Source organism: Macaca mulatta, chromosome 7 (assembly GCF_049350105.2).
Source record: "Macaca mulatta isolate MMU2019108-1 chromosome 7, T2T-MMU8v2.0, whole genome shotgun sequence".
NCBI lineage: Eukaryota > Metazoa > Chordata > Mammalia > Primates > Cercopithecidae > Macaca > Macaca mulatta.
The window spans coordinates 54,767,713-54,795,019 of record NC_133412.1 but is presented as its reverse complement, the minus strand read 5'-3'; the positions used below and the strand labels follow the sequence as shown (position 1 = coordinate 54,795,019).

The window sequence follows — 27,307 nt, the reverse complement described above, 5'->3', positions numbered from 1 at the left end:
TTTTCCTCTAGGATTCTTATGGTATTAGGTCTAACATTTAAGTCTCTAATCCATCTTGAATTAATTTTCGTATAAGGAGTAAGGAAAGGATCCAGTTTCAGCTTTCTCCTTATGGCTAGCCAATTTTCCCAGCACCATTTATTAAATAGGGAATCCTTTTCCCATTTCTTGTTTCTCTCAGGTTTGTCAAAGATCAGATGGCTGTAGATGTGTGGTATTATTTCTGAGGACTCTGTTCTGTTCCATTGGTCTATATCTCTGTTTTGGTACCAGTACCATGCTGTTTTGGTTACTGTAGCCTTGTAGTATAGTTTGAAGTCAGGTAGCATGATTCCTCCAGCTTTGTTCTTTTGACTTAGGATTGTCTTGGAGATGCGGGCCCTTTTTTGGTTCCATATGAACTTTAAAGCAGTTTTTTCCAATTCTGTGAAGAAACTCATTGGTAGCTTGATGGGGATGGCATTGAATCTATAAATTACCTTGGGCAGTATGGCCATTTTCACGATATTGATTCTTCCTATCCATGAGCATGATATGTTCTTCCATTTGTTTGTGTCCTCTTTTATTTCACTGAGCAGTGGTTTGTAGTTCTCCTTGAAGAGGTCCTTTACATCCCTTGTAAGTTGGATTCCTAGGTATTTGATTCTCTTTGAAGCAATTGTGAATGGAAGTTCATTCCTGATTTGGCTCTCTGTTTGTCTGTTACTGATGTATAAGAATGCTTGTGATTTTTGCACATTAATTTTGTATCCTGAGACTTTGCTGAAGTTGCTTATCAGCTTAAGGAGATTTTGGGCTGAGACAATGGGGTTTTCTAAATATACAATCATGTCATCTGCAAACAGGGACAGTTTGACTTCTTCTTTTCCTAACTGAATACCCTTGATTTCTTTCTCTTGCCTAATTGCCCTAGCCAGAACTTCCAACACTATGTTGAATAGGAGTGGTGAGAGAGGGCATCCCTGTCTTGTGCCAGTTTTCAAAGGGAATTTTTCCAGTTTTTGCCCATTCAGTATGATATTGGCTGTCGGTTTGTCATAAATAGCTGTTATTATTTTGAGGTACGTTCCATCAATACCGAATTTATTGAGCGTTTTTAGCATGAAGGGCTGTTGAATTTTGTCAAAAGCCTTTTCTGCATCTATTGAGATAATCATGTGGTTTTTGTCTTTGGTTCTGTTTATATGCTGGATTATGTTTATTGATTTGCGAATGTTGAACCAGCCTTGCATCCCAGGGATGAAGCCCACTTGATCATGGTGGATAAGCTTTTTGATGTGTTGCTGAATCCGGTTTGCCAGTATTTTATTGAGGATTTTTGCACCGATGTTCATCAGGGATATTGGTCTAAAATTCTCTTTTTTTGTTGTGTTTCTGCCAGGCTTTGGTATCAGGATGATGTTGGCCTCATAAAATGAGTTAGGGAGGATTCCCTCTTTTTCTATTGATTGGAATAGTTTCAGAAGGAATGGTACCAACTCCTCCTTGTACCTCTGGTAGAATTCAGCTGTGAATCCATCTGGTCCTGGACTTTTTTTGGTTGGTAGGCTATTAACTATTGCCTCAATTTCAGAGCCTGCTATTGGTCTATTCAGGGATTCAACTTCTTCCTGGTTTAGTCTTGGAAGAGTGTAAGTGTCCAGGAAATTATCCATTTCTTCTAGATTTTCCAGTTTATTTGCGTAGAGGTGTTTATAGTATTCTCTGATGGTAGTTTGTATTTCTGTGGGGTCGGTGGTGATATCCCCTTTATCATTTTTAATTGCGTCGATTTGATTCTTCTCTCTTTTCTTCTTTATTAGTCTTGCTAGTGGTCTGTCAATTTTGTTGATCTTTTCAAAAAACCAACTCCTGGATTCATTGATTTTTTGGAGAGTTTTTTGTGTCTCTATCTCCTTCAGTTCTGCTCTGATCTTAGTTATTTCTAGCCTTCTGCTAGCTTTCGAATGTGTTTGCTCTTGCTTCTCTAGTTCTTTTAATTGTGATTTTAGAGTGTCAATTTTAGATCTTTCCTGCTTTCTCTTGTGGGCATTTAGTGCTATAAATTTCCCTCTACACACTGCTTTAAATGTGTCCCAGAGATTCTGGTATGTTGTATCTTTGTTCTCATTGGTTTCAAAGAACATCTTTATTTCTGCCTTCATTTCGTTATGTACCCAGTAGTCATTCAGGAGCAGGTTGTTCAGTTTCCATGTAGTTGAGCGGTTTTGATTGAGTTTCTTAGTCCTGAGTTCTAGTTTGATTGCACTGTGGTCTGAGAGACAGTTTGTTATAATTTCTGTTCTTGTACATTTGCTGAGGAGTGCTTTACTTCCAATTACGTGGTCGATTTTGGAGTAAGTACGATGTGGTGCTGAGAAGAATGTATATTCTGTTGATTTGGGGTGGAGAGTTCTATAGATGTCTATTAGGTCTGCTTGCTGCAGAGATGAGTTCAATTCCTGGATATCCTTGTTAACTTTCTGTCTCGTTGATCTGTCTCATGTTGACAGTGGAGTGTTTGTATGGGAGTCTAAGTCTTTTTGTAAGTCTCTAAGGACTTGCTTTATGAATCTGGGTGCTCCTGTATTGGGTGCATATATATTTAGGATAGTTAGCTCTTCCTGTTGAATTGATCCCTTTACCATTATGTAATGGCCTTCTTTGTCTCTTTTGATCTTTGATGGTTTAAAGTCTGTTTTATCAGAGACTAGTATTGCAACCCCCGCTTTTTTTTGTTCTCCATTTGCTTGGTAAATCTTCCTCCATCCCTTTATTTTGAGCCTATGTATGTCTCTGCGTGTGAGATGGGTCTCCTGAATACAGCAGACTGATGGGTCTTGACTCTTTATCCAGTTTGCCAGTCTGTGTCTTTTAATTGGAGCATTTAGTCCATTTACATTTAAGGTTAAGATTGTTATGTGTGAACTTGATCCTGCCATTATGATATTAACTGGTTATTTTGCTCGTTAATTGATGCAGTTTCTTCCTAGCCTCGATGGTCTTTACATTTTGGCATGTTTTTGCAATGGCTGGTACCGGTTGTTCCTTTCCATGTTTAGTGCTTCCTTCAGGGTCTCTTGTAAGGCAGGCCTAGTGGTGACAAAATCTCTAAGCATTTGCTTATCTGTAAAGGATTTTATTTCTCCTTCACTTATGAAACTTAGTTTGGCTGGATATGAAATTCTGGGTTGAAAATTCTTTTCTTTAAGAATGTTGAATATTGGCCCCCACTCTCTTCTGGTTTGGAGAGTTTCTGCCGAGAGATCTGCTGTTCGTCTGATGGGCTTCCCTTTGTGGGTAACCCGACCTTTCTCTCTGGCTGCCCTTAAGATTTTTTCCTTCATTTCAACTTTGGTTAATCTGGCAATTATGTGTCTTGGAGTTGCTCTTCTCGAGGAGTATCTTTGTGGCGTTCTCTGTATTTCTTGGATTTGAATGTTGGCCTGCCCTACTAGGTTGGGGAAGTTCTCCTGGATGATATCCTGAAGAGTGTTTTCCAACTTGGTTCCATTTTCCCCCTCACTTTCAGGCACCCCAATCAGACGTAGATTTGGTCTTTTTACATAATCCCATACTTCTTGCAGGCTTTGTTCATTTCTTTTTCTTCTCTTTTCTTTTGGTTTCTCTTCTCGCTTCATTTCATTCATTTGATCCTCAATCGCAGATACTCTTTCTTCCAGTTGATCGAGTCGGTTACTGAAGCTTGTGCATTTGTCACGTATTTCTCGTGTCATGGTTTTCATCTCTTTCATTTCGTTTATGACCTTCTCTGCATTAATTACTCTAGCCATCAATTCTTCCACTTTTTTTTCAAGATTTTTAGTTTCTTTGCGCTGGGTACGTAATTCCTCCTTTAGCTCTGAGAAATTTGATGGACTGAAGCCTTCTTCTCTCATCTCGTCAAAGTCATTCTCCGTCCAGCTTTGATCCGTTGCTGGCAATGAGCTGCGCTCCTTTGCCGGGGGAGATGCGCTCTTATTTTTTGAATTTCCAGCTTTTCTGCCCTGCTTTTTCCCCATCTTTGTGGTTTTATCTGCCTCTGGTCTTTGATGATGGTGATGTACTGATGGGGTTTTGGTGTAGGTGTCCTTCCTGTTTGATAGTTTTCCTTCTAACAGTCAGGACCCTCAGCTGTAGGTCTGTTGGAGATTGCTTGAGGTCCACTCCAGACCCTGTTTGCCTGGGTATCAGCAGCAGAGGCTGCAGAAGATAGAATATTTCTGAACAGCGAGTGTACCTGTCTGATTCTTGCTTTGGAAGCTTCCTCTTAGGGGTGTACTCCACCCTGTGAGGTGTGGGGTGTCAGACTGCCCCTAGTGGGGGATGTCTCCCAGTTAGGCTACTCAGGGGTCAGGGACCCACTTGAGCAGGGAGTCAGTCCCTTCTCAGATCTCAACCTCCGTGTTGTCCACTGCTGTCTTCAAAGCTGTCAGACAGAGTCGTTTGCGTCTGCAGAGGTTTCGGCTGTGTTTGTTATTGCCCTGTCCCCAGAGGTGGAGTCTACAGAGACAGGCAGGTTTCCCTGAGCTGCTATGAGCTCCACCCAGTTCGAGCTTCCCAGCAGCTTTGTTTACCTACTTAAGCCTCAGCAATGGCAGGCGCCCCTCCCCCAGCCTCGCTGCTGCCTTGCCAGTAGATCACAGACTGCTGTGCTAGCAATGAGGGAGGCTCCGTGGGTGTGGGACCCTCCCGGCCAGGTGTGGGATATGATCTCCTGGTGTGCCTGTTTGCTTAAAGCGCAGTATTGGGGTGGGAGTTACCCGATTTTCCAGGTGTTGTGTGTCTCAGTTCCCCTGGCTAGGAAAAGGGACTCCCTTCCCCCTTGCGCTTCCCAGGTGAGGCAATGCCTCGCCCTGCTTCAGCTCTCGCTGGTCGGGCTGCAGCAGCTGACCAGCACCGATCGTCTGGCACTCCCCAGTGAGATGAACCCAGTACCTCAGTTGAAAATGCAGAAATCACCGGTCTTCTGTGTCGCTCGCGCTGGGAGTTGGAGACTGGAGCTGTTCCTGTTCGGCCATCTTGCTCCGCCCTCTGTTTTTTATTTATAAATGTCTTCTTTTGAGAAGTGTCTGTTCATGTCCTTGGCCTACTTTTTGATGAGATTGTTTTTTCTTCTTGTAAATTTAAGTTTCTTGTAAATTCTAGATATTAGACCTTTGTCAGATGGGTAGATTGCAAATTTTTTCTCCCATTCTGTAGGTTGCCTGTCTGCTCTTAAGATAGTTTGTTTTGCTATGCAGAAGCTCTTTAGTTTAATTAGATCTCATTTGTCAATTTTAGCTTTTTTTGCAATTGCTTTTGGTGATTTCATCTTAAAATTTTTGCCCATCCCTGTATCCTGAATAGTACTGCCTATGTTTTCTTCTAGGGTTTTTATGGTTTTGAGTTTTGGGTTTTACATTTAAGTTAGTTTTTTACTTTCTGAAATAAGAAAGCCTGTTGGGATTTTGATTAAGATTGCATTGAAGCTATAGCTTAGCTTGGTAATAACTGACATTGTGATAGTATTGTATTGGGTCTACCAATTCGTGATTATGGTATATTCTCTGCATTTCCTTAGAGCTTCTTTATAAAATTTCAGTAATGTTTTGTGATTTTTAGTGTATAAGTGTTACACATGGAATATCATTTAAAATATTATTTTGTTTTCATTTTTACTTGTTTCTTGCTAGTTTATAGAAACGGTTTATTTTTGCATATTAACCTTATATCCCGGGACATTGCCAAATTGACTTATAAGCTCTAATAAGTTTTTTTTGGTAAATTTATAAGATTTTTAATGTACATGAGCATGGTATCTGGGAGTGAAAAGTTTTATTTCTTAGTTTCCAATTTGTATACTGTTTTTATTATCATACTACACTGTCTTGTACCCTCAGTAAAATACAGAACAGAAGCCTTCATCCTGATCTTAGGGAGAAAGCAGTTTTTCACCATCAAGGGATGATGTTAGCTGTAGTTTGTTTTTGTTTTTATTTTTTTTTTTTAAATGTTCTTTATCAGATTAAGGAAGCTTTCTTCTGTTCTTAGTTTCTTGAGAGTTTTCATCATAGATTGATGTTCTATGTTCCCATAGACAACCTAAAACCATGTTTTTGCTATTGTAAATACTGCCTTGATGACCACATGAGTGTATGTCTTTTTTTTTCCCCCTAGAGAAGGGGGGGAGCACACCTTTTAAATTATTTGTTTATTATTTTTTAAAATTTTTATTTTAGGTTCAAGGGTATTTGGGCAACTTTACTACACAAGTTCATTGTATGTCACAGGATATTTGCTGTATAGATTATTTTGTCATCCAGGTAATAAGCATAGTACCTGATAGGTAGTTTTTTGATCTTCAACATCCTTGCACCCTCCACCCTCAAGTAGGCCCCGGTGTCTGATGTTTCGTTCTTTGTGTCCATGTGTATTCAGTATTTTCACTCCCACTTATGAGAACATGTAGTATTTGGTTTTCTGTTTCTGCATTAGTTTGCTTAGAATAATGACCTGCAGCTCCATCCATATTGCTGCAAAGCATACAACCTCATTCTTTTTTTAGAGGTGCCTATTATTCCATGATACATATGTACCGCATTTTCTTTGTCTACTCTCCCATTGGTGGGCATTTAGGTTGATTCCATGTCTTTGCCATTATGAATAGTGCTGCAATGAACATAGACATACATGTGTCTTCGTGGTAGAAAGATTTATATTCCTATGGGTATATACCCAATAATGGAATTGCTGGGTCAAATGGTTGTTCTGTTTTACTTTCTTTGAGAAATCTCCAGAGTGCTCTGCACAATAATGGAATAATTTACATTCCCATCAACAGTATTATATAAGCATTCCCTGTTTTCCACAGCCTCACTAGCATCTATTATTTTTCGACTTTTTAAATAATAGCCATTCTGACTCGTATAAGATGGTATCTAATTAGGGTTTTGATTTCCATTTCTCTAATGAATAGTGATGTTAAGCATTCTTTCATATGCTTGTTGACCATGTGTTTGTCTTCGTAAAAATGTGTCTGTTCAGGTTGGGTGTGGTGGCTCACGCCTGTAATCCCAATGCTTTGGGAGGCTGTGGCAAGAGGATTGTTTTAGGCCAGGAGTTTGACATCAGCCTGGGCAATATAGCAAGACCCTGTTTCTACAAAAAATGAAAAAGTTAGCAGTGCATGATGGCATCCCCTGTGGTCCCAGCTTCTCCAGAGGCTGAGGCAAGAAGATCATTTGAGTCTGGGAGGTCGAGACTGCAGTGAGCTCTGATTGTACCACTGTACTCCAGCCTGAGCAACAGAGCAAGACCCTGACTTAAAAAAAAAATGTATCTGTAATATCCTTTGGCCACTTTTTAATGAGGTTGGTTTTTTGCTTGTGAATTTGTTTTTAAGTTCCTTATAGATTCTGAATATTAAACCTTTGTCAGATTCATGGTTTGCAAATATTTTCTCCCAGTACGTAGGTTGTCTGTTTACTCTGTTAATATTTTCTTTCCTTGTGTGGAAACTCTTTATTTTAAATAGGTCTCATTTGTCAATTTTTTTGGTTGCAATTGTTTTTGGCTTCTTCATCATGAAATATTTACCAGATCCTGTTTCCAGAATGGTATTTTCTAGGCTATCTTCTAGGGCTTTTATAATTTGAGGTTTCACATTTAAGTTACTTAATCCATCTTGAGTTGATTATTGTAAATGGTGTAAATAAGAGGTTCAGTTTTAGCTTCTGCATATGGCTAGCCAATTACCCCAGCACCATTTAATGAATAGAAATTCCTTTCCCCACTGCTTGTTCTTGTCAACTTTGTCAAAGATGAGATGGTTGCAAGTGTGTGGCATTTTTTCTGCACACTCTTTCTGTTCCATTCATCTATGTTTCTGTTTTTGTACCAGTACCATGCTGTTCTGGTTCATGGCCTTGTAAAGTATAGTTTGAAGTTGGGTAATGTGATGTCTTCAGCTTTGTTCTTTTACATAGGATTGCTCTGGCTACTGGGGCTCTTTTTGGTTCCATATGAGTTTTTAAATAGTTTTTTCTAATTTTGTTAAGAATATCATTGGTAGTTTGATGGGAATAGCATTGAATCTATAAATTGCTTTGAGCAGTATGGCCATGTTAACAATAGATTCTCTCCATGAGCATGGAATATTTTTGCCTTTCTTTATGTCATCTCTGATTTCTTTGAGCAATGTTTAGTAATTCTTGTAGGCATCTTTCAACTCCATGGTTAGCTGTATTTCTAGGTATTTTATTCTTTTTGTGGCTTTTTGAATGGGATTGCATTCTTGAATTGGCTCTCAGCTTGGATGTTGGTGTGTAGAAATGCCACTGATTTTTGTACATTGATTTTATATCCTGAAATGGTGCTGAAGTTGTTTATCAGATCTAGGAATTTGGGGGTAGAAACTGTGGGGTTTTCTAGGGATGGAATCATATCGTCAGCAAACAGAGATAGTTTGACTTCCTCTCTTCCTATTTGGATGCCTTTTATTCATTATTTTGCCTTATTGCTCTGGCTAGGACTTCCAGTACTATGCTGAATAGGAGTGGTGATAGTGGGAAACCTGTTTTGTTCCATTTCTCAAGGGGAATGCTTCCAGCTTTTGCCTGTTCAGTATGATATTGGCTGTGTGTTTGACATATACGGTTCTAATTATTTTGAGGCATATTCCTTTTCTGCCTAGTTTGTTGAAGGTTTTTAACATGAAGGGATGTTGAATTTTATTGAAAGTCTTTCCTGCATATATTTAGATGATCATATGGTTTTTGTTTTTATTTTTGTGTATGGGTGAATCCTATTTATTGATTTGTGTTTGTTGACCAACCTTGCATCCCAGGGATAAAGTCTATTTGATCATGGTGAGTTAGTTTTTTGAAGTGTTGCTGGGTTTGGTTTGCTAGTATTTTCTTGAGGATTTTTGTATGCATGTCCATCATGAATAATGGCCTGTGTTCTTTTTTTTTTTTTTTTTGAGACAGAGTCTCGCTCTGTCACCCAGGCTGGATGACAGTGGCCGGATCTCAGCTCACTGCAAGCTCCGCCTCCTGGGTTTACGCCATTCTCCTGCCTCAGCCTCCCGAATAGCTGGGACTAGAGGAGCCCGCCACCTCGCCCGGCTATTTTTTTGTATTTTTTTTTTTAGTAGAGAAGGGGTTGCACCATGTTAGCCAGGATGGTCTCGATCTCCTGACCTCGTGATCTGCCCATCTTGGCCTCCCAAAGTGCTGGGATTACAGACTTGAGCCTGTGTTCTTTTTTCTTTCGTTCTTTCTTTTTTTTTTTTTTTTTTGTTTTTGTTATTGTTGTGTCTCTGCCAGATTTTGGTATCAGAATAATGCTTGGCTCATAGAATGAGTTAAAGAGTCTTTCCTGCACTATTTTTTGGAATGGTACCAGCTTTTCTTTATACAGTTGGTGGAATATGGCTCTAAATCTGGTCCTGGGCTTTTTTGGTTCATAGGCTTTTTATTACTGATTCAGTTACAGTCCTAGTTATTGGGCTGTTTAGAATTGCAATTTCTTCCTCATTCGATATTGAATGGTTGTATGTTTCCAGGAATTTATCAATTTCTTATAGATTTTCTAGTTTGTATGCATAGAGGTGTTTGTAATAGTCTCTGAGGGTTTACATTTCTGTAGGGCAGGTAGTAATGTTCCCTTTGGCATTTCTGATTGGCTTATTTGGATCTTATGTCTTTTTTTCTTTATTAGTCTAGCCTAGTGGTCTATCAATCTTACTTTGTCAAAAAAAAAATCAACTCCTGGATTCATTGGTCGTTTGCATGGTTTTTTTCTCATCTAAGTTTTCTTCAGTTGAGCTCTGATTTTGGTTATTTCTTGTCTTCCACTAGCTTTGGGATTGGATTCCTCTTCCTCTACTTCATTTGGGTGTTATGTTAGGCTGTTTATTTGAGATCTTTCTAACATTTTGATGTGGTAGTTTAGCACTATAAACTTCCTGCTTAACACTGCTTTAGCTGTGTCCCCGATATTCTGGTATGTCATACCTTTTTTTCTCATTAGTTTCAAAGAATTTCTTGATTTCTGCTTTAATTTTATTGTTTACTCCAAAGTCATTTGGGAGCAGGTTGTTTAATTTCCATTTCATTGTATGGTTTTAAGCACTCTTCTTGGAATTGGTACTTATTTTTGTGGTGCTGTGGTCTGAGATCGTAGTTGGTATGATTTGGGGTTTTTGAATTTGCTGAGAATTGTTTTATGGCTCACTTGTGTGGGTGATTTTAGACCATGTGCCTTGTGCAGATGAGAAGAATCTTTATTATGTTGTTTTGAGGTGGAGAGTTCTCTAGATGTCATTAGGTCCATTTAGTGAAGTGTCAAGTTCAGGTACCGAATATCATTGTTAGTTTTCTACCTCAGTAGTCTGTTTAATGCTGTCAGTGGATTACTGAAGTCTCCCACTATTATTATGTGGTTATCTAAGTCTTTTCATAAGTTTCTCAGAACTTGCTTTATGAATCTGTGTGCTCATGTGTTTGGTGCATACATGTTTAATATAGTTAGGTCTTCCTGTTGAATTGAATCCTTTACTATTATGTAATGCTCTTCTTTGTCTGGTTTGTTGTGGATTTAAATTCTTTTTTTTTTTTTTCTGGAATTACAATAACAACCCCTGCTTTTTTCTGTTTCCTGTTCTGTAGATTTTTCTCCATCCCTTTACTTTGAACTTGTGGCTATCACTAGTTGTGAGATGGGTCCATTGAAGACAGCATATGGTTGAGTCTTGCTTCTTTATCCACCTTGCCACTCCACCTTTTAATTGGGGGCATTATTCTCATTTACACTTAAAGTTAATATTGATACATGCAGATCTGATCCTGCCATGTTGTTAGCTGGTTATTATGCAGACTTGATTGTGCAGTTGCTTTATAGTGTTAGTGGCCTACATATTTAAGTGTCTTTGTTTGTTTTTTTGGGCCATAACAGTCTTTTCTATTTCCACTATATATAAGGACCTTTTTAAAGGCAGGTCTGTGGTAATGAATCCCCTTAACATTTGCTTGTCTAAAAAGGATCTTATTTCTCCTTCTCTTATGAGGCTTAGTTTTTCTAGATTTAAAGTTCTTGGTTGGAATTTTTGTTAATAATGCTGAATATACACCTCCAGTCTCTTCTGCCTTGTGGTGTTTCTGCTGAAAAATCCACTGTTAGCCTGATGAGGTTACTTGTGGGGGACTGTCCCTTCTCTCTTAAGAAATTTTGTATGCATACAAATGGATAATTCCTCCTTTCACTTTGAGCGTGGAGAGTCTGATAACTGTATGTCTTCTGCATAGTTGTCTTGTGTAGTATCTCACAGGGATTCTCTGAGTTTCTTGAATTTGAATGTTATTCTCTCTAGAGTTTGGGGAAATTTTCATGGATGATGTCCTCAAATATGTTTCCAGGTTGCTTGCTTTTTATCTCCTTCTCTTTCAGGGACATCAGTGAGTCATAGATTTGGTCTCTTTACATAACCCCATATTTCTCAGAGGTTTTGTTCCTTCTTCTTTTTTCTTTATTTTTGTCTGATTTAATTTGGAAAACTAGTCTTCATGATCTGAGATTTTCTTCCTCAGCTTGGTTGATTCTGCTCTTAATACTTGAGATTTTATTATGAAATTCTCAAAGTGAGTTTTTTTGCCTCTATCAGATCAGTTTGGTTCTTTCTTAAAATGACTGTTTTGTCTCTCAGCTCCTGTATTATTTTGTTGTATTTCTTGGAATCATTGGATTCAGTTCATGCTTTGTCCTGAATCTCGATGATCTTCATTCCTTTCCATCTTCTGAATTCTGTATCTGTCATTTCAGCCTGGTTAAGAATCATTGCTGTTGTTAAGAATTAGTACTGTTGTTTTGAGGTAAGAAGACACTCTGGCTTTGAGTTACCATAGTTCTAGCACTAGTTCTTTCTCAGCTCTGTGAGCTGTTGTTTCTTTAATCTTTGAAGTTGCTATCCTTTTTCCTTTTATCTTCTTTGCTGCCCTTGGAGGTTTGATCATGGCGTAAAGTGGATTCACTCAACCAGCCTTGTTTGCTAACGACATTCAGGCCTCCTACAACCAGACCCAAAATCGTAAAAGAGTAAGCCACCTTGGTAGGACCTGGTGAGCCAGGCCAGGGGAAGCAGGATGCCTGAGTCAGGGACTTGTTGCACTCATATTTGCTGCCTGGTGGCCTTGCCAACCACTTCCAGATTTCTGCAAGTGTCTTTTTTGTAGAATGATTGTTTTATTTGGGCTATATACCCTATAATGGAATTGCTGGGTCAAATGGTAGCCCTGTTTTGAGTTCTTTGAGAAATCTTCAGACTGCTTTCCACAGTGGTTGAACTAATTTACATTCCCACGAACACTGTGTAAGCATTCTCTTTTCTCTGTAGCCTCACCAGAATCTGTTGTTATTAGACTTTGTGGTAATAGCCATTGTTAGTGGTATGAGATGGTATCTCATTGTGGGTTTTTTTGTTTGTTTTGTTTTGTTTTTTTGAGATGGTGTCTCGCTCTCTTGCCTAGGCTAGAGTGCATTGGCGTGATCTCGACTCACTGCAAGCTCCACCTCCCGGATTCATGCCATTCTGCTGCCTCAGCCTCCCGAGTAGCTGGGACTACAGGTGCCCGCCACAGCGCCCGGCTAATTTTTTGTTTTCCTATTTTTTAGTAGAGACAGGGTTTCACCGTGTTAGCCTGGATGATCTTGATCTCCTGATCTCGTGATCAACCCACCTTGGCCTCCCAAAGTGCTGGGCTCATTGTGGTTTTGATTTGCATTTCTCTGATGATTAGTGATGCTGAGCATTTTTTCATGTTTCTTGGCTACTTATATATCTTCTTTTGAGAAGTGTCTGTTCATGTCTTTTGTCTAGTTTTTAATGGGTTATTTTCTTTGTTGATTTGTTTAAGTTCTCTATAGATTCTAGATATTAGGCCTTTGTTGGATGCATAGTTTCTGAATATCTTCTCCCATTCTGTTTGTTGTATCTTGGCTCGGCTGATAGTTTATTTTTATGTGCAGAATCTCTTTGATTTCATTATGTCCCACTTGTTGCTTATTCTTGTTTTTGTTGCAGTTGCTTTTAGGGACTTAGCCAAAATTATTTGCCAATGGTGATGTTGGGAAAAGTATTTGCTAGGTTGTCTTCCAGAATTTTTGTAGCTTGAGGTCTTGCTTTTCAATCTTTAATTCATTTGAGTCAATTTTGTATCTGGTGAAAAGTAGGGGTCCAGCTTCAATCTTCTGCATATGGCTATTCAGTTATTCCAGCACCATTTATCAAATGGGGAATCCTTTTCCAATTGCTTGTTTTTATCTCCCTTGTTGAAGATGAGATGGTTATAGATGGCTTTATTTCTGAGTTTTCTGTTCAGTTGTCCTGTGTGTCAGTTTTTGTACCAATACCAAGTTGTTTTGGTTACTGTGGCTTTATAGTATAGCTTGAAGTTGGGTAGTGTGATTCTCCAGCTTTATTCTTTTGCTTAGGATTGCTTTTGCTATTTGGGCTCTTTTTTGGTTTCATATGAATTTTAGAATCATTTTTTTCTAATTTTGTGAAGAATGACATTGGCAATTTGATAGGAATAGCATTATATCTGTAAATTGCTTTGGGCAGTGTAGCCATATTTACCATATTGACTCTTCCAATCCATGAGCATGGAATGTTTTTCCATTTGTTTGTATAATCTGTATTTTTTTCCAGCAGTTTTGTAGTTGTTCTTTTAGAAGTCTTTCTCCTCCTTGGTTAGCTGTATTCTTAGGTATTTCATTTTTTGTGTGGCTATTATCAGTGGGATTGTGTTCTTGATTTTACTCTCAGCCTGGATGTTGTTGGTATATAGCAATACTACTGATTTCCGTTTGTTGATTTTGTATTCTGAAACTTTACTAATGTCATTTATCAATTCTAGGAGCCCTTTGGCAGAGTCTTTATGATTTCCTAGGTATAGAATCATATTGTCAGCAAAGAGAGGTAGTTTGATTTTGTTTCCTATTTGGATACCTTTTATTTCTTTCTCTTTCCTGATTGCCCTGGCTATGACTTCCTAGTTCTGTGTTGGATAGGAGTGGTGAGAGTGGGCGTCCTTGTCTTGTTCCAGATCCAAGCAGAATGTTCTAGCTTTTGCCCCTTCAGTATGATGTTGGCTGTGGGTGTGTCATAGGTAGCTCTTATTATTATTATCATTATTATTATTTTTTCTGAGACAGTATCTCCCTCTGTCGCCCAGGCTGGAGTGTAATGGCACAATCTCGGTTCACTGAAACCTTGCCTCCCAGGTCCAAGTGATTCTCCTGCCTCAGCCTCCCCAGTAGCTGGAATTACAGGCACCTCCCACCATGCCCAGCTAATTTGTGTGTGTTTGTGTGTGTGTATGTATGTGTGTGTGTGTGTATCCATATATATATATATATATATATATATATATATATATTTTTTTTTTTTTTTTTTTTTTTTTTTTTTTTTTTTTTTTTTTTTTTTTTTTTTAAAGCAGAGACACGGGGTTCACCGTGTTGGCCAGGCTCATCTCGAACTCCTGACCTCAAGTGATCTGCCTGCCTCAGCCTTCCAGAGTGCTGGGATTACAGGCTCACATGAGCCATCATGCCTGGCCTTATTTTTAGTTATGTTTCTTCGTTGCCTAATCTGTTGAAAGTTTTCACATGGAGGGATGTTGGATTTTATCAAATGCTTCCTCTGCGTCTATTTAGATGGTTATATGGATTTTGCTTTTGATTCTGTTTATGTGGTGAATCACATTTATTGAGTTGCTGGTTGAACCAGCCTTACATCTTAGGAATAAAGCTTACCTGATTTGTGGTATATTAACTTTTTAATGTGCTGCTGGATTTTATTTGCTAGTATTTTGTTGAGAGTTTTTGCATCTGTGCTCATGAAGGATGTTAGTCTGAAGTTTTTTTTTTTCCATTGTGCCTCTGCCAAATTCTGGTGTCAGTCTGATTCTGGCTTCATAGAATGGGTTAGGGAGAAGTCCCTCATCTCCAGCTTTTTTTGGAATAGTTTCAGTAGGGTTGGTATCATTTCTTCTTTGTATGTCTGGTAGAATTTGGCTGTGAATCTATCTGGTCAAGGGTTTTGTTTGTTTGTTTGGTTGTTTCTTTATTACTAGTTTAATTTCTACGTCAATACTGCTTTATTCATGATTTCAGTCTCTTCCTAATTCAATCTTGTACTTGGACTGAATTAGGAAATTGTGTGCTTGCATTGAAAAAATGCAATTTTAAAACATGACAAGTATGCCCACTCTCACTACTCCTGTTCCACACAGTACTAGAAGTCCTAGCCAGAGCAATCAGGAAAGAAAAATAATTCAATCTTGTGCTTGCATTGAGTTAGGAAGATTGTGTGCTTGCATTGAAGAAAATTTCATTGTTTTTCTTTTAATTCCTGTATGATTTTTAGTGATATCTTCTCTTTCACTGCTGAAAATTTTAATTTGTCTTTTCTTCCCTTGTTCTCTCCGATCTCTGGCCAAGAATTTATCAATTTTGTTAACCTTTTGAAATAATGAATTTTTGCTGCATTTGATTTTTGTTTGTTCATTTTTATTTCATGGTCTTTATTATTTTTTACTTGTTTTTACTTCATATTTATATTTTCGTTTTTCCTGATTTCCTCTGAGATTATTGATTTGAAAGCTCTCTTTTTATAATATATGTAGTTATAGCTATCACTTTCCCTCTAATACCTACTTAACCTACATTCAACATACTTTAATATGTTGTAGTTTTATTTTGATATAGTTCAAAATATTTATAATTTGACTTTTAATTTCTTTGACCTATTGATTACTTAGAAGTGTTTTGCTGAATTTCCAAACATTTGAACTTTCCAGATATCTTTTTGTTTTTAAGTGCTGATTTACTTTTCTGTGGTCAGAAAAGATACTGTGTGTAATTTCATTCCCTTTAAAAATACTGAGATTTGTTGTGTTTCTCAGCAACTGGTTTGCCTTGATCAATATTGCTTATTTACTTAAAATACACTTACATTGTGCTTATTATAGATGTATTTTCTATGTCAGTTAGGTCTATGTGGTTAGTACTGTTAGAATATTTTGTAATGTTCTGTCTGTAATATTGTCTATATGATATTGTTCCATTTGTTTCTTCAAAAAGAATGTCCACATTTTCAATCTTTATTATGTTTTAAAAATTTTCTTCCTTCAGGCTTTTTCCAGTTTTTCTTCAAATTTTGAAACTTTGTTATTAGATATATACAAATTTAGAAGTATATATTCTTGACAAATTGTTCCCTTTCCCATTATCAATTTTCCTTCTTCATATCTTATTCTAATTCTCTTTATCCTAAAACCTACTCTGTGTAATCTTAACAGCACTATTTCTGTTTTTTAAAATTTGTTTTTTGCATAATATCTTTTTCCTTTCTTTTCACTTTAAACTTGAACTGTGTCTTGTTATATTTAATGTGTAACTATTATAATCATATAATTGAATCTCCTTTTTTCACCTAGTCTGGACATATGTCCCTTCATTGATTTATTAGCTCTACCACTTTTTATTTTTAGTGTTTGCTTGATTTCAAATATGTATCTTTTAACCATCACAGTATGTCTACAAATAATATTATAGTACGTCAATTACTATTGTAGAACCTTACAACAATATGAGTCCATCTTCCTTTCTTCTGCCTTTTGTGTTACTGTTATCATATATTTTACTTCTTCATGTTACAAATCCTGCATTTTAATTTTGTTCCAGTCTTTCAGTTATCTTTTAAATAATTTAAGAAACCATTTGTTTTGCTCTTTGCTGCTTCATGTAGTTCTGAATTTTTATGTGGTATCATTTTCTTTCACGTGAATAACTTCCTTTAATGTTTTTAATAGTTCAGATCTACCTGCAGTAGGTTTTCTTAGCATTTGTTTGCCTGAGAACATCTATTTAACCTTTATTTTTGAATGAAATTTTTAATGGATGTAGATTTTTTTTCTTTCATCTCTTAAACATGTTATTCTGTTTTTTTTTAATGGCTTTGGTTGTTTCTGATCAGCAGAGAACACACATTTCTTTTTTTCTTTTTTACTATATCTGATGTTTCTTATTTTTTCTTTTCTGCTATATATATTTTATATGTAAAGATATAAATATAAACTATTTAATATAAATATAAAAATATATAAGTATATATATATTTTTTTCCCATATCATGGTTTTAAGTAATGTTTTTATAATGTGCCTTGGTATGGTTTTCTGGTTTGTTTGTTGTTGCTGGTTTTTGTTTTCTGGGGGGATGGGGGGCAGGGGGGATTGTCTCGCTCGGTCCCCTAGGCCGGAATGCAGTGGCATGATCCCAGCTCATTGTAGCCTCAACTTCTCAGGCTCAAGTGATCCTCCCACCCCAGCCTCCTGAGTGGCTGGTACTACAGGCATGCCACCATGCTCAGCTACTTTTTAAATGTTTTTAGAGATTGAGTCTGACTATTGAAATGACGTCGTTGTCTGGGGTAAATACCCGAGACTTGTTGCCTCATGCCAAGAAAACCAAGGACATGAACACACACAAAGGAGTGAGTTTAAGTGCAGAGGTTTAATAGACAAAAGAAAGAGAAAGGAAAATAGCTCTCTCCTGCAAAAAGAGAGGGGCACTCCAGTGGGTCTTCTGGTTTCATGGAGAAATGCATGGGGTTTTACTGACAAGCTTGAGGAGGTGGTGTCTCATTTACAAAGGGTGTGAGAGTTTGGTTGGACCAGGTGTGCTGTTTGCATAGCATGAAGAAGCTGGCTATCCTACCCTAATCTTTTATTATGCAGATTGTGTCTCTACCTGGCTGTCGCCATGTGGCCTGCCTTACTGCACACTTGGTGACAAAGAAAAGGGAAGAGGGAACCTCCATGTTGAACGTGCCTGGCCCCTAGGTAGCCGTTTTTCCCTGTTGGCACAGCTGCTGGCATTTACCTATGCAAGCTTCCAGCTTGCTTATCTACTCCTGCAGCTTTATTTGTCAGGCTGCTTTTTATTAGAAAAGAAATGGATTTCGGGGCTGCTTTTTTATTAAAAGGAAACCTTACTGAGGACTTTCTTATCCTTACTATCTGCCTGAATAATTTCTTTCTAGCTCCTGTATTACTGTGTTGCCCAGGCAAGTCAGGAACTCTTCTTGGTATGGTTTTCTTTGTGTTTATTCTGCTTGATAATTCATTTAGTTTTTTGAATCTGTGAGTTTATATTTTACCCCAAATTTGGAAAAATTTTGGCCATTGTTTCTTCAAAAAGTTTTTTCTGCCCGTCTGTTTTTCTTCTATTTTCTGATTCCAGTTGTACTTAATACAGAACATTTTCTATTGTCCCATAGGTGTCTTTTTTCTCTCTGGTTTAGATAGTTCTATGTCCTTTTTATCTACTGTATCTCATTTGCTTTTAAAATCATCCAGTGACTTTTTATTTCGTGTGTTATATTTTCTATCTCCAGGAGTTCCATTGTTTGGTTTTATAATTTCAGTTTCTCGAGATTTCTGGTTTGTTTTTTTTTTTTTTATGTTTTCACTTAATGTGTTTATGAATTGACTTGAAGTCCGTTATATCTGTCTTTCTTTTTCCTGCTTTTTGGCTGATTCTTCTCCGAGTATGGCTTAGATTTTCTGCTTTTTATGCTTAGTAATTTTGTTATTAGTATTTTTTTCATATATTGGACAATATGAATGCTACATTGCTCTATGTCTGGGTTTTATTGTTTTCTTTAAGAGAATGTAGAATTTAATTCTGTAATGCATTTTTTAAACTTGTAGGTTTGCTTTTGTCTCTGAAAATGTGGTTTTAAACTTTGTTAGTTTGACGTAGAGTAATCTTTAATCCTAGGGCTCTGTTGTTCCTCCTTCTAAGGTATGTCCTTTGTGAACTCTGTACGGAATGACTAGGATGTTCAATGAGTATCCTCAAATATAACATTTCCCAGCTCTATGAAAGCTCCAGTACTTGTTCAGCTTTCGGTTCCTAGGTAGTTATTTTTTCCCCAGTTTTAGAGATTCTTGCCTGCTCATTCAGCAGATTAATATGGCCAGAGACTCAGTGGGGCTTCTCTGAAGATTTGTAGACCTTCTCTGCATACATCTTTTCACTCTGCTACTCTGCCCCACAAATTCCAACTTTTTCTTAGCTCAGACTTACAAGTGTGCTCTCTTTTGGTTGCTTTCCTTCCCCGCTATGTGGCTGTCTGGAAAGTGCCTTCAGGCACAAAGGATGAGACAATCATAGGACTTATTTCACTTGCTTTCTTTTTCTGAGGGATTCCAGTCCTGTGCTGACAGTTGTCCATACATGAAAAAAATTCATATATTTAAGAATTTCTAAGTTGCTTGTAACAGAAAGGACAATATGATACTAGTTACTCAATCATGGCTGGAAGCAAAAATTGTCAAGGCCTTAAGAAAATAATAACCTCCTCTTCAACCTTCTCTTTTCCCAACTTAATTTTCTACCAATACATTTAACTGTCATCTAAATAGTACTGTGTATTTCAACTGTTTATGTGTTTACACATTATCTTTCTCCTACTAGAAAATAAATTTCACGAGGATTTTTGTTTTCAGTTTTCTGCACATGGTAGGTGTCCAGTAAAAATTTGTGGAAAAATTAGATGAGATTGGATTGTGAGCTTTGTGGTTCTTATCACTAAGATTTCTTTGGCCTTTTAAGAAGGCAGAAACAAATTGCATATTACTATCATAAATTGGAATTCATACTCAAGGATCATGCCTTGAGTATGAATGGTTTCATGATACAGACAGGTAGTGAAGATAATGCTTTTAGGACTATCCCGGCCCGCGGGATCGTCGAAGCAGGCCCTGGAGGAGGGAGTGGGAATTTGGGGGACAAGAGACACAAGAAATGGAGACAAGACAGTGCTCTGATCAAGTCTCGTTTAATGGCGGTAATGCAGTGCCTTATATACACTTGGAGGGGAAGGGGTTGGGCCAGAGGTGGAGATGATCTCATCGCAGAGGGCGTGACCAAGTAGGTATTGGTTTCTCTGGTCCAACGTCATGTTGCACCTGCGCTGTCAGTTGGTAATTTTCCCGGGCACGGGATGGTGCCTGTGCTACAAAGTAACAATTTTCGCCCCCGCGGGGGAAAAACAAGTGAAGAAGAAGCAGGAAGAGCTCCATCTATTATGAGGTATTGATACAAAAGAGAAACAACAAATCTAGGGAGGAGGTAGAAGGTGGAAAGGAATAGAGCTCGGGGGTTTAATCATTAATTATTATTTGCTATGGCCGGGGCGCGCAGCTCCGGACATAGGACCTGACTCAAGATGAATTAAAACTGAAGATACTTGATTTTTCTCCAAGCAGTGGGATGAGGAAAGCCAGAACTAGCATATATTTTAAACTGGATATATGTTCTAAAATTAATTAGTAGGGACTTGTATAACCTATATGTGATGAAGAACTGTGAGAGTATATGTGGTTGCTTGAAAGTTTTGATAGGCAGATTTAATTTGGAAAAGGAGATGCTATGAGTCAGAACTTTGCTGCTGCAATTTAGGTGGAAAGAATCCATAGTTTGGCAAAGAGGACTAAGAAAAGCAAGATAGGCAATAAAGTTCTAATCATTGGACTGGGTTTTTGTACAGAAGGATGAAGATAAAGGAACTAGATTTGTGGAATAGATTGCCATTGAGCTGCAGTTTGTGTGGGGGTAGGAATAGGAGAGGAGAGAGAGCTGAAAGAGCAACATAGGAATTCATAGTTTTTCACTGTATATAGCTAGACCTCTGCCTGCAGTATTAGCAGCTTGGACATCAGCTTAAGTGTCCAGTGGTAATCACTAGGCTAACAGACTTCCTATCTTTAATCATAATTGACTTTTGAGAAGGTATTCTGAAATGGGGCAAGGAGAGGAATGAAAGAATGAGGGGGGCATGTGTGTATTTGTGTATCTACAGTCAGAATTAACCCTTAATATCTGTGGGTTCCACATGCAGAGGCTGCAGATATGGAGGGCTAACTGTACTATGTCTTTTTATATAAGGGACTTGAGCATTTGCAGATTTTGGTATCCATGGGGATCCTGGAAGCAATCCTTCATGGATATTTAGATATAAATTTAGATATAGATAAACACACGGGTCTGTGTTAAATTTACATGGGTACAAAAATTGACATAGGGTAAATTTTTGTGTTAGAATTGACCAAAGAGCCTGACCATGGAGTAGGATACCTAAGTTGAACAGAGGAGAGGCAGGGAAAGACATAAGTTTTAACAAATATTATAGGATTCTGACAGAACTTTGAGGTGAAATCTAATGTTAAATCTAATTGTTAAATATTTTTAACGCCCATTCATGTGTTTTTAAAAAATATTTGGTTATTTACTTTGTGACCTTAAGGAATTCATTCAACACATTTAAATACTTATCAGCATACAAAAATGTGTAGAACATAATTTCTAACCTTCTCAAGTTTGCAATATATTAAAAGAGGTAAATGTTGTATGTAAATAACTCTTCTATGAGGCAGTGTCCAAAGTAACAAAAGAAAGATACAAGTAAGTATTAGGTTAATTCAAGGGAGGATAAACTTCAGTATGACTGGGGCAGTCAGGAAAGACTGTTTATAATAATGACAATGATAACAAGCATAAATACAAACAAACAAAAAAGGCTGATCTTTACTGAGCTCTAACTGTGCCTCAGGTATTGTGCTAAGATACAATATTTATGATTATGAGCGAAATGAAAGTAGTCTGAGTGTCCATTGTATTGGTATTCATAAGAGCAAAACTAGGATAAAAGTTTAGGTAATTAATAAAGAGATGATCAAGTAAATTATAGCACATAATATTTGCTGAAGAATTCACGTAAAATGGGCATATGCTTACGATGTATAAGGTGAAAATTGATAAATCACACATTTTATGTATAGTCACCCCTCATTTGGTTCTAGGACCCCCTGCAGATACCAAAATCCAGGGATGTTCAAGTCCCTGATGAAAAATGGTGCACTATTTGCATATAACCTACACACATCCTCCCATATATTTTGAATCAACTCTAGATTAATTATAATATGTAATGCAGTGCATATGCTGTGTAAATAGTTGTTATACTGTATTGTTTAGGGAATAATGACAAGGAAAAAAATACGTATGTTTTAAATACAGACACAACATTCCAGTTTTTTTCCACAAGTATTTTTAATCCACTGTTAGTTGACTGTGTGAATGCAGAACCTATGGTTACAGAGGGCTGACTATATAGAATAAGGCTACTGTTAAAAATCCACATTGTGCACAGAGAAAAAGACTAAAAGAAAACAGAAGCATGAGTATGTGTCTGGGAGGGTATATTTGGCAATGGAATTAGGAAAACAATTTTCTTCTGTTTATATATGTGCATATTTTGCTTGAATGGAGCTGTGATATCTCTGTATAAAAAAATAAAATAGAGCAAGGCAATTACAAAGTTTTTCAAGTAGGACTGTGCTCAGATGCCTGTAAGTTGTTTAGGTTTTATACTGGGGACTGTGGGGAATTGTTGAAGCTCTTTGAGACAGGCTTTGATAACATGTGTAAAGCAGTTCTCAGACTTTTTTTTGTTTTTATGGTCATAAAAAATAGTGAGGACTCGAGTGTACTATATGTACGAAAGCAGTTCTCAGACTTTTAGGTTTTTACATTTGTAAAAATTATTGAGGACCTCAAATATCCCTTGTTATATGGGTATATTTATTAACATTTATCATGTTAGAAATGAAAAGTAAGAAAATCTTTAGAAAATTTATCAAACATTTAGAAATATTATAAAATCATTATTTGTTCACAGGAATAACATATTTTTATATAAGCAACTTTCCCAAAACAAAAAAAAAGATTAATGAGAAGAGTCATATTATTTTACCTTTTTGCAAATTAATGTCCAGCTTAATAAAGACAGCTGAATTCTCACATCTGCTTCTGTATTCAATCTGTTTTAATATTAAATTCCATGTTGCCTCAGCTCTACTGTGTGCTTGTAAGAGAATGAGAATGAAAAAGTTTTGATCTTATATACCTTTTAAAGACTCTGTCTGACCCCAGGGGCCAGATCATACTCTAAAAACTGCTGGCGTAGTCTATGAGAAATAACTCAAATAATACTAATTATTCTTCGACTTGATAATAATTATTGTCTTGATAGGAATCAAATCATGAAACATAGTAGTGATTTTCAAACTGTAGTTCTTCATCAGATCAGATCCTGCATCAGAATCATCTGGAATCATTTTTAGAAGGTAGATTCGTGGTCCTGCAGCCTATTGATTCTGACTCACTTGGTTTTAGGGGAGGAATCTATATTTTGGTAAGCTCTTACTAACAATGTGATATGCCTACTGTTATAGGAATTTAAAATCATGAACTCTTATAGTTAGGAGACCCTAAAAATTTAGCTAGTTTTTAATTCCCTCATGTTACAAATGAGAATAGTTTAGGTTAACAAAGAATGACTTTCTTTTTTTTGTTTGTTTGTTTTTTAAAGACAGAGTTTCGCCCTGTCACCTGGGCCGGAGTGCAGTGGCACAGTCTCAGCTCACTGCAACCTCTGCCTCCCAAATTCAAGCAATTCTCCTGCCACATCCTCCCAAGTAGCTGGGACCACAGGTGCGTGCCACCACACCTGGCTAATTTTTGTATTTTTAGTAGAGACGGGTTTTCGCCATGTTGGCCAGGCTGATCTTGAACTCCTGACCTCAAGTGATGCACCCACCTTGGCCTCCCAAAGTGCTGGGATTACAGACGTGAGCCACCATGACTGGCCAGATGGTGACTTTCTAAAGACCCACACTTCCTCACATGAAGTAAGTTATTCATATGAGGAAGTAGTTCAACAGTAGTTGAACAGTAGTTCAAGTTTGATCCTTATTGAACAGTATTCAGTAAAGATCAAAGTTAAATGCCAGAATGTTTGGCACAGGCATGTGGAAGGAGATGGATTGGAGAAACTAATCTGAAATAGGTTCTGTGGATGTCCTGATGTGAGGGAAGGAGACAGGAAGAAATTGATGGTGACCCTGACCCTAGAGTATGTAGCATGTAGGCAGATACCCTTGACTCAACTAGGGGGCACAGATATAGGTGATGTGCCTGTGGCTATAGTAAGTCAGTTCGAGCTCTACAAGGGATATCCCAGAGCAACTGGTAGATAGTACATCAATTTGTAAAACTGTTCAATGTTTGCTTATCTTTTTTAATTGAAACCTATTTTTGTAAAAGGAATAATTTCCTCCTAACCCTACCTTTTGAATATGTACTGGTGTTAATCAAGCTCTACTACCTCCTAGTGGTAGTACCCTAAATGGTAAAAATGTCTCAAAAATCTTAGGAAAGAAAAAATCTCAAAATGTCTCAAACTGGAGTCTAAAAGTCCAAACGTATACAATGTAGGTGATGATGTTAAAGAATGTAAAGTTGAAAAAGTAGAATAGGGTCAAAATAAGGAGTCTTGAATGCAGATCCCTTTGAAAGGAACCATTATATTATAGATGATAAAAGAAATAACATCAGGAAATTGGTCATTTGGGAAAATTTGCCATCTGTGCATTGCTGGTAATATAGAAGGTTGAGAACATGGTGAATAGCAGGTTATTTTACTAATCCAGGTATGAAGTGATAAAAGCTTATATTACAGCGTACTGTAGATGAAATTGTGAGGAAAAAAGTAATCAAGATACATTTTAATGTAATATTAATATTTTGATGATATGTTGATTATTCAAAAAGTAAGATAAAGAGTAAAAATAAAAGTTGTACTTTTAACTTTCTACTAGTTTTAAACTACTGAGTAATCCTTTCCAGTTGCTAACTATTATGTGTAATGTAGCTGCCTTGAAGTATATGGAACAAGCAGCATCAATAAGTTTTTAAAATGATCACTATTAACAGTCAAAAAATAAAGTGTAGGAAAATTTAGGATAGATTAGAAGATAAAGAAAATGTGGATAATCAAGGTATCAAGTATAGTCTTGGTATATGATGTTTGTACATTTACATCTGAATATAGATTGTATTTGGGTCTTTATAACATTTCAGCAGGAAAGAGAGCTAACATTTGTTTGATTTTTGTCTGAGTAGCATATTTTTCAACTATTTTCTAATTGATTCCTTATCATAATTCTGGGAAGTTAACATCATCCTGCTTCTTTTAGGGATGACAAAACTGAGGTTCACAGAACTAACCTGACTAAAACTTCATAGCTATTAATTGGTGGAATTAAAATCAAGTCTGTCTGTGTCTTTAGTGTCCATATTCAGTGACATCATGTTGTTCTTCATTTAAACAAAGTCATTTAAAAGTATTGATGATGACAGTGATGATGATCAACTCAAAAGAGGCTGCCCATTTTCCTTGTCCTTCTTTCTTGCCTAGCTCTCCAGTTTTATCATGCTGCATCTTATTCCATATGGTGTTACCAAATGCAAATATTGGTTTATGCTGGGTGATAATTACTTTGACTCCCAGTGCCTCCTTTTCTTGTTCCTGCTGGGTGAGCAGGTAGCCAAGTTCCTGTTTATGTTGAGAGAGTATTTAGTTAAGCAAGAATTTGAAAATAATTTATATTTAGATACTTTGGGTATAGGTTTGACTCAATTCTGTTAAAAGTGAAATTTCAGTATGTGATCAGTCTCTTTATTCCAGCATATAAAGTGTCTCTTTCTGGCAAAAGAACCATGTTTTTCTCCTATTTACTCTTCCTTTCTATTTTTAAAAACAAGACAGGCATTTTCTATTAGACTCTAAATCTAAATACACTAGGTTTAAATCCATCTATGTCGTGTAACCTTGAGCAAGCTTCTTAACCTGTTAGTGTCTCAGTTTCCTCATCTGTAAAATGGTTACCTAACTTGCAGGTTTATTATGAAAATTAAATAAATTAATTCATGTAAAGTGCTTATCATATATTAAATGCTGTACGAGAATTTAGAACCACACTAGGAATATTTTCAAAGGAAATAGCCAAATACATAAGTGTTCTTGTTTTTAAAATATAGCAATGACCAATATTTTGTCATTCTCAACAAAGTTTATGTCCTTGAAGAAAATCATTTTGAATTTATTGGAACATAAAATTGGTTGACTATTTGAAAATGAATCAGTTATAATTCACCACATTAATAGAAAATATTTATGAAGAAAAATTCTAATTTTCTCATTAGATTTGGAAAAACCAATACATCTGTTCAACAGAAAAACCTCTTAACAGAGTGAAATTATTGAGGGAAGCCTCCTCAATCTGGTAAAAGATATCAACCAAAACCTTAGAGGACATATCATACTTAGTGATGAACTATTGATAGCATTCCCTTTTAAGACAAGACAGACTATATCTGCCACTGCCATTTCTATTTTATACTAAACTGGATGTTGTGGTCAATTTGGTAAGATTGAGGAGGAAGTGTAAGAATCAGAAAGGGAAAAATAAAAGTGTCGTTATTTATGGTTGTTAAAATTGTGAACTCTTGGTTGAGAGCAACTTAAAGAAAACAGCATAAAAGATTTGATCAATAAATGAAATTAAAGAAAAAGAAAAAGATGACCTTACTGAACAGAAATCATAAAGCAAAATGGCAAGCAACAAAAACATAAATTGGATTAAATCAAAATTAAAATTACGTGCTTCAAAAGATCCCATCAAAAAAGCAAAAAGACAACCCACAGAATGGGAGAAGATATTTTTAAAAGATACTGGTAATGAAAGATTTATATCCAGAATATATAAATAATTCTTACAGCTCAATAATAAAAATACAACTCAGTAACAAATGGACAAAGGAATTGACATTTCTCCAAAGAGGGAATAGACATTTCTCCAAAGAAGACATACAAATGGGCAGTATGTTCTTAAAAAGACACTCATTCTAATTAGTCATCAGGGAAGTCTAAATCAAGTCCATAATAGGATTCTGCTTTACAACAACTAGAATGAGTGGAATATATATATATATATATATATATATGGTTTTACTCTGTTAAGCAGGCTGGTATGCAGTGTTGCCATCATAGTTCACTGTAATCTTGAACAACTTGGCTTAAGCAATCCTCCTGCCTCAGCCTACCAAGAAGCTAGGACTACAGGCATGCACCACCATACCTGGCTAATTAAAAAAAAAAAATTGTGTATAGAGATGGTGGGGTCTCACTGTATTGCCCAGGCTGGTCTCAAACTACTGGGCTCAAGTGACCCTCCCTTCTTGGCTGCCCAAAGTGTTACAGGTGTGAGCCACTGCTCCCGGTTGGATGAGTGTATTTAAAAAGACAGTAACAAGAATGTGGAGAAATTGGAACCTTTATATTTTGATAGTGGGAATGTAAAATGGTGCATCTGCTTG

General features: G+C 36.8%; 1 protein-coding gene across 28 annotated transcripts in view; it reads left to right on the top strand.

Annotated features, from left to right (window-relative positions):
• Positions 1-27,307, top strand: part of SCAPER (S-phase cyclin A associated protein in the ER) — a 568,707-nt gene that overhangs the window by 245,092 nt on the left and 296,308 nt on the right. The gene's annotated exons all lie outside the window — the stretch shown is intronic.